Below are 9930 nucleotides of genomic sequence, written 5' to 3'. Positions count from 1 at the left end.
TTGTCTGTTATCCTCTCCGCACTTTGGGCCTGGTGATGATGGTTATCTATAGTGGACAGTCTCTACCCTGCAACGGCTCCAGACTCCCCAACACAAGATCAAATGGTAGATGAAGAATGAGCAGCATTAGCAATATTTGCCTGTTGATTCAATCATTCGACCAATCCTTTTGGAAATTCTCCTTTCCCCCAGCTTTGTGTTTTCACATGGAGGGAGTTGGAGTAACACTTCTGGCTTCTCTCTACTCCCCTCTTCTGATTTCCCTCCCCCATCCTAAAGACAGGAGGAGTGACTTATCTAACAGGCTGAGTTTGGGAGCCAAGCTTTGCATACTCAGCTCAGCCTCTTGTTCTTCTCTCTGGGATGCGCCTGCCTGCAGGGAACACCCCTTCTGTTCCACTCCATGTGCCCAGACACTCAGACGCTTGTGATGGTCCAGGACCACCAGGAGTTCTGACTGGGTAAGTCTCTAATTAAGGGGGTGAAGTATTAGAAGCCCGTTGGCTAGCAGACCTAAACCCCTTTCTCTAATATCAGTTTTCATCATTAATAAAACTGGCATTTTTATCTCTATGTGTCTGACTTTTGTGTGTGTCTCTCTTAATGGGTTCTGAACACGGGTGGAGGAAAAAAGGTCCCTTGTTGACCCTCACAACTCCCAAAACAATTAAGCACCTGCTCTGTGTGAGAACTGTACAGAAACAAACACCAGATTGAGTAGGACAGGATCCCACATCTCCAGGGATTCATTGTTGGTGAGGGACAAAGAAAAGTGGGGTGACAACTAGCCTCAGTTTTAGCACTGAAAGTCCTGTGTCCCTGGAAATCTCTTAGTCCCAGGAAAACTGGGATGATTGGTCACCTAGAACGGAAGGAGCTCATTATGGGTTCATAATGTAATAATGGGGCATGCAGGATCCTAAGAGGGAACAGAGAAGGAAGTGCATAACTTCCTGGAGAGATCAGAGAAGCTTCTGGAAGTGCCATTTACCTGGTAGTGGCAAAGGGCAGGGATGTGGGGCTGTAAGTGGGGGAACTGGGTTGAATAGAACTTTTTACTGTCCTGGCTAGCTCTCCGGTATACTCAGGAGATAAAGTTCCAAGAAGGCAAGCACTTTTTTTCAAGGTCAAACAGTGAGTTAGCCAAGCTGGAACCTGAAACCAGACCTCCTAGGTCCTTAAGCCAAGCCTCACATCCCTCAAGACGCACAGATAGTTTTCTAATTTAAAAAATCCCTTCTCATTTGTCAATGGATGATGCAGGAATTGTACATTATTCTTCAGAGACAAGGAGTCTCTGTTACCCTCTGGAATTAAAATACCATGACCTTAACAAATAGAGAGAAAAAGAAATTCCCAATAGTTGAAGTATGTGTATAACTCATACCCACAACCTTCTCGGGAGGATTGCCTGGGGACTGACTGATGCAGACGTGCAAACCCAGCTCCTTTGCCTCAAGGCAGAGCAAGCTCCGTGGTGTAATTTGCACTCCAGAGCCCCCCACGGCATGGTCGGATTTAGACCAGACTTTGCCGAAATCACGTTCTTGCTCTGCTTCTTCCCCTCTGTATTAGTCAGGGTTCTCCAGAGAAACAAACCAATGGGATACATCAATATATAGAGAGACAGAGCAATTTGAAGGAATTGGCTCATGTGATGATTGGAGCTGGCAAGTCCGACATCCGTAGGGTAAGTTGGCAGGTGGAGATTCAGGTAAGAGCTGATGTTTCAGTCTTGTGTCTGAAGGTTGGAGTTTCCACGTTGCAGTCTGGAGGCAGAATTCTTTTTTCTTTGGGAAATCTCAATCTTGGCTCTTAAGCCCTTCAACTGACTGGATGAAGCCTACGAACACTGTGTAGAGTAACCTGCTTTACTTGAAGTCAGCTGATTGTAAATGTTAATCACATCTAAAAAATGCCTCTATGGCAACATCTAGACTACTTTCTGCCCACCGCATTTCCTGAAGTTAGAATCCTTGCAATCTTTGACCAAGATTCCAGGTCAACTCCAGATGGTAAATTGATTGGAAAAAAAAAAAAAAAAGGTAAGTCAAAATGACATATTGGTTGTAAAAAAAAACCCCACAAAAACATGTATTGATAATGTGGGTACACTATGGGATGTTATGCAAACTTTCATGCATCTGTAAGCATTTTAATCTGCCTCAGACTTGTGCAGTCTTTAGTTTCACATCTATCATCCAATGAAGACGACTCTGCTTATTTGAAAATATGTTTACTGATTTTAACATTCTGCCTCAGACTCTAAGTGAATTGCCTGAGGAAAAGGCCCTGGATGGGGCATGTGATGAGGGGCTGACAAGAAGGCAGAGTGGGAGGCGTCTAGTCCGTGTCTTGTCTGGGGGCATCTTGTCAGCACTTCCTTCTGTCTCCTGCCCGCTCATGGGTCCGTTCCCCGGGCTCTGCACCAAGTAAGGATGTGGAACTGTTTTCCCTTCCTGAGGCAGGAGTCCAGTTTGTCCTCCATGAGGAGAGTGGCCATAGATGTTTGGGGCTGAGATCAAACTAACTTGAACTTGGAGCTCAGGACTCCCTTCTCTCTCATCTGTGGCATATGAGGAACCATATGGATGATATTTCCACGGCACGTATTTCTAAGTGCTACTCAGTGTGCTGTGGCCACAGTTCCACTTGCAGGTGGGGAAAGTCAGTCCTACAGAGCTTCGCTGTCCCGCCAGAGCCCACGCAGCTAGTCATTGGCTGTGTGAAGACTTGAAAGCCGGACCTGCCCACTCCTGGCCCAGCTCCTCTCACGGCCCCGCACATTTCCTTCACAGGCTGCTGAGTGGTATCTGGTGACAGAGGAGCAAGCTGAGCCAGGAAAAGGCGGGGCTCCTGCCTCAGGGTGGGTCTGTGACCCAGCTCTGATCACAGCGGGAGGCCTGGCCTCTGGTGCCCTGGATTCAGATCACCTGTCTTGATTCTCCTTTCTGATCAGTCCCACCCTAGGGATGTCCCAGCCCTGAGAGCTCTTCCTGTTCGGGTTATATGCAGCCTCCACGGCTTCAGGACATTTGAGTTCCTGTTACAGCTGGTGGCGGTACCTGCGAGGTGGGCTCCACATCACTGCCCCCAGCAAAGGGCCCTGCGGGCTGCTCTCCTCCTGAACCAGTCCTAAGGGAGGCAGGACACGTGTGGGATTTGAAAATGAGTTGCGTGACTAACTGAAACTAGGAACCCTTGTGCCCTGGGTTAACCTTCAACATAAAGCCCTTTCTCCTCTGCCCCTCCCCAACCATGTTGGCCCAGGCCTTAGGACCGGGCTCCTGACAGTCTTGGCTCCCTCACCCTCTTATAATCGCCAAGCATTTATTGCGTGCCTACTACGTGCGAGCTGTGCTGGCTGCCAGGATGCAATGGTGCACAGAAAGGATACAGCCCCTTGACTCAGAGCCACAGACCAGAGGCAGAGGTGGACAGATGAACAAGCGGTTACAACACAGTAAAACAGCGTAGGGGGAGGACGGCAGTCCCCCAGCCCCGGGATCATGGGGGGCTCTGCACAGCACACCCAATCTCTCTCCTCGTCTTCTTCTTCCTCCTCCCCCAGCCTCCTCTGCCTTCTTCCCCTCTTTCTCCTTCTCATTAAAATCCCCCGAGTACCTATTATTTACCAGACACCCTCCTAGGTGTTAGGGGGAGTTGGCTCTGGATTCCTGTGACCCCTGCTTCATGGGTCCTGGATCAAGTTTTGAAATAAGTAAAGTCTATCTTCTCCCATTTCCTGATACTTTCATTTCCCAACCGCCCAGGAACTCAGGCCCCTTCACTGCCTCCTGGGTGTCCAGAGGCCCTCATTATGCTCCCCACCCTGGCCTCTCCCTCCAGGAAGTGTCCCAGTCTCAGAATTACCCCTAGCTCATGTTGGCCTACTCCCAAATCGAAACTGCTGTTTCCTCAGGACCTCACAGAGAGATGCACTGGGATTAAACTAATTCTCCTTACTTCCCTCACCGTCTGTTGTGGGTTGAATTCTGTCCCCCAAAAAGATACGTTCAAGTCCTAACCCCTGGCACCTGTGAATGTGATCTTATTTGGAAACAGGGTCTTTGCAGATGTAATCAAGTTAAGACAAGCTCATACAGGATCAGGGTGGGCCCTAATCCAATGACTGCCTTTATAAGAAGAGGGAGATCTGGACACAGACACACAGGGAGAAGGCCACGAAGGAGGCAGAATTGCAGTGATGTGCCCACAAGCCGAGGAACACAAGGATTGCCAGCAACCACCAGAAACTGGGGGCAGGCAAGGGAGGATCCTCCCCGATAGCCTTTAGAGAGAGCGTGGCCCTGCCAATACCTTGATTTAGGACTTCTGGCCTCCAGAACTGTGAGAGAACACATTTCAGTTCTTTTAAGTCACCCAGTTTGGTGTTTTGTTATGGCAGCCATAGGACACTAATACATCCTGCTGACTGTGCGGACTTGTCAGGGCAAGTGAACCTCTGAATCGTGGAATTTCAGGTAATATGGGTTCCCTTCTCTGCAAATTGTCCCCACCTACAGTCCTTGCTAAATCCCTTGATGATCATGGCAAAAACAAGCTGCTCTAGCCCAGCTGACTGGTCAGGGTAGATAAGTGACTGAGGGCCATCTGAGCCATTGCATATTAACAGCCAAGTGGATTCTCTCTCAGCAGTCTGAATGAAGAGGCACAGTGACAAGCAGTGACAAGCAGATGGGGGGCTGGGCCTGTAAAATCTTGCAGAGGCAGGGCTGGAGTCAATGTCACGTGCCAGCAGAAGCTGTGGGGAAGCAGGAACCGTGAGTAAGCAGAAGGCTCCACTCCATAGAGAGAACAGGACAGATGTCGATAGGCACAGAGATGCGAGAGAGAAGGAGAGAAAAGAGTGATTGTGGCTTGGTTCTTGAGGGTGTCTCAGTGCTCAACTCCAGTCCCACAAAGGACTTTGCAGCAGGAAATACGGAGTCCCAGAAGGGTCAAGGGAGTGGCAGAATTTCACTCTATCGTTTTATTCGGTGATCTGCCTCTCCTGCTATCTCAGCTACTGCCCTTGCTGACAATCCATACCTTCAGCGGTCAGATTCATCAGGAACTCAGTGACCGCGGGAATTACCTCAGTGCCTTCAGCTTGGGAGATCCAGATTTTGTCTGGATTCACCATCTATCAAGAGCACAGTACAGAATTCTTTCATTTAGAAACTGAGATGACAATTAACCAATTAGGCCTCCAATGGTCCCTACTGTGTTCTTGAACAACTTGTACCACAGTGAGCCAGCTTGGCCGGTTACCATGGACACCACTTTGTCGCTATAATTGGAGCCTGACAGGCAGCAGCTAAGAGCAGATTTAACCAGTGTCTTGTGCTCTAGTGAAGGCAGAGCTAAGGGGAATGCAGCTTTTCTCATCAACACCAATATTTTATTGTATAGGGTATAGTGGTGGTGGAAAGAGAGAACAATTACTCCTATCAAACCAATGTCCTTGTTGAAACAAGGAATAAATTTTGGCCAGTGGAAACTTGGTCATTATATTTCCTATAAAGTCGTAAATATTTCAGAGTTGCATCATGATCAATGTTAAGGCTGAGTTTTCCCTAAGATCTCAGTTTTTCTCAGCTGCCTCTGTACCTAGTCAGGGCCAAAATTCACAGAGCACTATTGTATGCACATTACATACATTCTTTCATTTAATCCTTACAACTACTCTATGAAGTGGGTTCTATTACTATTGCCATTTATAGGTGAGAGCATGGAGGCTCAAAGTGGTAAGATCTCTTGCTAGGAGCACACAGAAAGCGAGCCTCTAAAATTCATGTCCTGCCTTGATTCCCCCAAGTAGGTGGGCATTTGAAAATACCTTTGAGAAAATACCTGTATGAAGTTTTGAACCTGTGGCCTTGAACCTGTAGCTAGTTCCCAGGCCCTGAACTTAGTTCTTGTCAGTGACTGTATTGGCAAGGCCACAGTCTAGACACACAGGCGACAGCCCTGCCCTTGTCATCAGATGTTGTGGGCCTGGGCTCTTTCAAGTCTCTAGTCTGATACTCTGGGACAATTGCTTAAGCTCCCTTAGCCACAGTCTATAAAGTAGGATGCTAATTCTACTCTGCTTTCTTCACAGCAGTGTTATGAGTTTCAATCTAAATGAAAGCAAAAGTGTTTTGCAAACTGTATAGAGCCATAGATAGGATTCTTTAACTCAAGTCAACATTTTTTAAGTACGTAGCCTGGGTTGGGAAATGTGCTAGGGGCCAGGTGTATAAGTAAAAACAAATAATATAGGGTTGTTTGTTCATTCAACAACTGAATATCGAGTCACTCCCATGGGCCAGGTACTGTGCTATGCATTGGGAATGCATCTGTGTCTGAGAAGGGGCCATAGTATGCAGAGAAGATAGATGCTCAAAAAGTGAATTCAATAATGTTCTGTGTGTGCTGTGAGAAGAATTACAGGTGCTATGGGGGCGCTTAACAGGGGGTCCTAACTTGGTCAAGGAGTCCAGGAAGGCCTTTCCGAGGGAGTGGTATGTAAGTGTCTTCTAGGAGCACAGAGACTAAGGAGATGGGTATGTGTAAGAATGGAGTCTTGCCACACCTATACTAGAGTCAAGGTAGATTTATTATCCAATCTTGAGTGTCGCGGTCACAATTTGGACACATCCAGAAAATTTTCCTAAGACTAGTTATTTAAATGTGTGATTGCAAGCAGGTGACTAAGACTCAAAATAGTAACCAGCAAAAAATAATAGGGCTACTTTCTGCTTTACCGTCTCTCCCTTTCTCCCTCTCTCCTTCCTTCTCTCTTTCTTTCTCTCTCTCTCTCTCTCACACCGCCCCCCCCCCCACACACAGCCATATGAATCTGGTTAATCTAGCAAGTAAAATATAAGATGTACACCATGGTCTCCTAACCCAGCTTATATTAACTGTTGTTCTTAGAGTATCTCATTAACAGATCTTCATGATTTGTATATAAAATAAAGGGAAAGAGACACTTTCACTTTTTAACTCTGAAGCTTTCACAGATAGAATACAAGAGATTGAGCAAGACTTCTAAGCAATCCCTGCCCCGTCCCACAACCCCCCGGCCCTGCGAATCAATGAGGCTGGTTATGGTTAGAAAGCTGAGGCAGCTTGAGGGCCGGTGAGATGGCCATAGAGGAGGTCAGAAGAGCGGCCCTAATCCTATCTTCACCACTAACTTGCAGGGTGATCTTGGACAAGTCACTTCCCTCCCCGAGCCTCACTTTCCCCATCTATAAGTAGAGAAAGTTGGAAAAGTCCTTTTGAGCTAGTTTTATGAATTTATGAAAAGGACCCCCTACCCTACCGGATCCCCCCAGGCTGAAGTGCGTCCCTGTTTTATATTCTTGGCACTTTTCCTGGTTAGCACTTATCATCATCTCTACTTCTTTTTATCTATTTATCTATCTCTATCAGTATTCACCCTCCTCAAATGACTTGACCTTCAGAAGAGCAGAGACTGGGTTGTCCACCACCATGCCCGTATGATGTAGCCTGTACCTGACACACACTAGGAGTTCAATAAACCTTTGTTGCCCGAAGTGCTTCTGCAAGCTCTCACCGCCCCCCCCCAGCCCTTCTGGCTGGGCACTAGAGAGCGCTGGGGTTTCCCAACCTGTGTCTGGGAGAAGCTCTGTGCTGACAGATGTGTGGGGTTGACATTGCAAAGGGTCATTTTGGTGCCAACGTTGAAATAATTACAACCACAAGAACCTGTTTCAAAAAAACACTCCCGAGCTTTCCGTGGAGGAAACGCAGCCAGAATCAAAAGTTCAGTCAGAAGTCAGTTGCTGCCCATGGTGTGAGAGTGGGGATTAGCAAACCCTAATGAGGAAGTTTTTTTCAAAGCCAAGAATTGTTAAACATCGTGAAGTCAGCACTTCTCAGAGTGGTTTAGGGGATTGAACAGCCTTTGGTTTCCTTTTGTCAACCATCACCTTAGCTGTATTCATTCATTTGTTCCTTTGTTTGGACAGCAATTCTTATTAGGCTTCACCACATGCCAGACCTTGTGCAAAGCATGGTGAGGGACATAAAGATGGACGTGTGCCGGGAGCCCATGGCCACGTAGAGGAAAGAGGATCTACCCAAGGGCTGCAAGGCGGACTCTAAGAGGTCAGTAGTTGTGAGCCGGTTTGATCACGTCTGTCTCCTGCTGCTGGACAGGACGCCCAGGAAGCCAGGGAATGGATCTTCTGTCTCGCTCAATATTGAATCCCCAGTGCTGAATGGTGCTTGGAACATAATAGGAACTCAACGTATATTTGCAGAATGAGGGAAACAGTGACATCTAAAAGAGACCAAAAAAGCGCTATGGGGACTGCAGAGGTAGAACTTAGTCTCCGCGGAGGAGATTACATGATCAAAGCCTCAGGGACCAGTGAGGTTAGTGCTTTCCGCCACCGTGCTCAGCCGCATTTTAAAGATGATGAGACTGTCACAGAGATGGAAAGTAGATTTGTCCAGGGTCACACAGAATTATGGGCTGAATTTTGTCCCCCCCAAATTCATATGTTGAAGTCTAACACCTAGTAACTCAGAATGTGACTGTATTTGAAAGTAGGGTCTTTAAAAGAGGTAAATAAATTAAAATGAGGTCATGTTAATTCATGATGACTAGTGTCCTTATAAGAAGAGGAGATTAGGACACAGACACGTGCATGGAGGGAAGACCAGGTAAAGACACAGGGAGAAGACGGCCATCTACAAGTCAAGGAGAGAGGCCTCAGGAGAAATCAACTCTGCCGATATCGTGATCTTGGACTTCTAGCCTCTGGAATTGTGAGAAAATAAATTTCTGTTGTTTAAGCCACCCAGACTGTGGTATTTTGTTATGGCAGCCCTGGCAAACTAATACACACAGTAAGTGATGGCAAGTGATGGCTTCAGCAGAAGCCGGGTCTGCTGAATCTCTGTCCTAAGCCCTTTACATGAGGCCTCCCAGCTGGTCCGCTCAGTGCTCTCCCCAACGCCCACTCCTGACGAGGACGATGACGCTGATGATGACAGCTAACCCATGTAGGTGCCTATCATGTGCCAGGCACTCTCGTGGTACTTCACATGCACTAGCTCATTTAATTCTCTTCACTGCCCTGTGAAGTAAGTCCTATTATTGTCCATTTTTACAGATGAGGAAACTGAAGCACAGAGATTGAGCAACTCGCCCAAGAGCATACAGCTTCTCAGTGCTGGAGCTGGGATTCAGGCCCAGGCAGTCTGCTTCAGGAGCGTGCTCCTACCTATCATGCTCATCACGCTGTGCTATGTCTACAGGCCGAAGGCATTTCCAAAGATGAGAGGTGATGATGGCACTTCGAGGCCTCACTGGGTTTCTTTTCATGTAGCCATTAGCTATGGATATTCTTATCCCAATCTGAAGTAGCTCAGTGGAGGCATAAAACAAATGAGCAGAGGGGAGCAGGAGCCTTGCTAAAGATAGAGTGTTAGGATTTATTTGTTCCAGAATCTTCGGACGTGTTACGACATCAATGCAGAAGCATTGAAATAGCAGATTTCAAGCCTCCCTCAAGTTCAAAAACATCTTCTAATTCAGTCCTTGAAAGTGAAACAACCAAACCACTTCAGCCAAAGCACTTTGCAGTAAGAGACCTGGGTTTGAATTCTCTCTCAACCACTTACCAGCTGAGTGACTTGGGGTTTATGAAACCAGTCTGAACCTCAGTTTTTTCTTCTGGAAGACAGGGAAAATAACACCCATCTGATGGATTAGACACAATACATGCAAAAACACTGTCACAGATACCAATACACAGTAAGTGATCAATAAAAAGATCTTATTAGTTAAGCAAAATGACCATACACAAGGGCTCTGTCCTCTGTGAAGCCTTGCCCAATGTCTCATCCTAGCCCATTCAGATTCATAGCTCGCTCCTCTGGCTCTTGCAGGAAGTTGCTCACACT

The sequence above is a fragment of the Ceratotherium simum genome, chromosome 7 (genome assembly GCF_057802395.1).
Source record: "Ceratotherium simum simum isolate JZ-2026a chromosome 7, ASM5780239v1, whole genome shotgun sequence".
NCBI classification, from domain to species: Eukaryota; Metazoa; Chordata; class Mammalia; order Perissodactyla; family Rhinocerotidae; genus Ceratotherium; species Ceratotherium simum.
Note: the sequence above shows the minus strand (reverse complement) of the source record.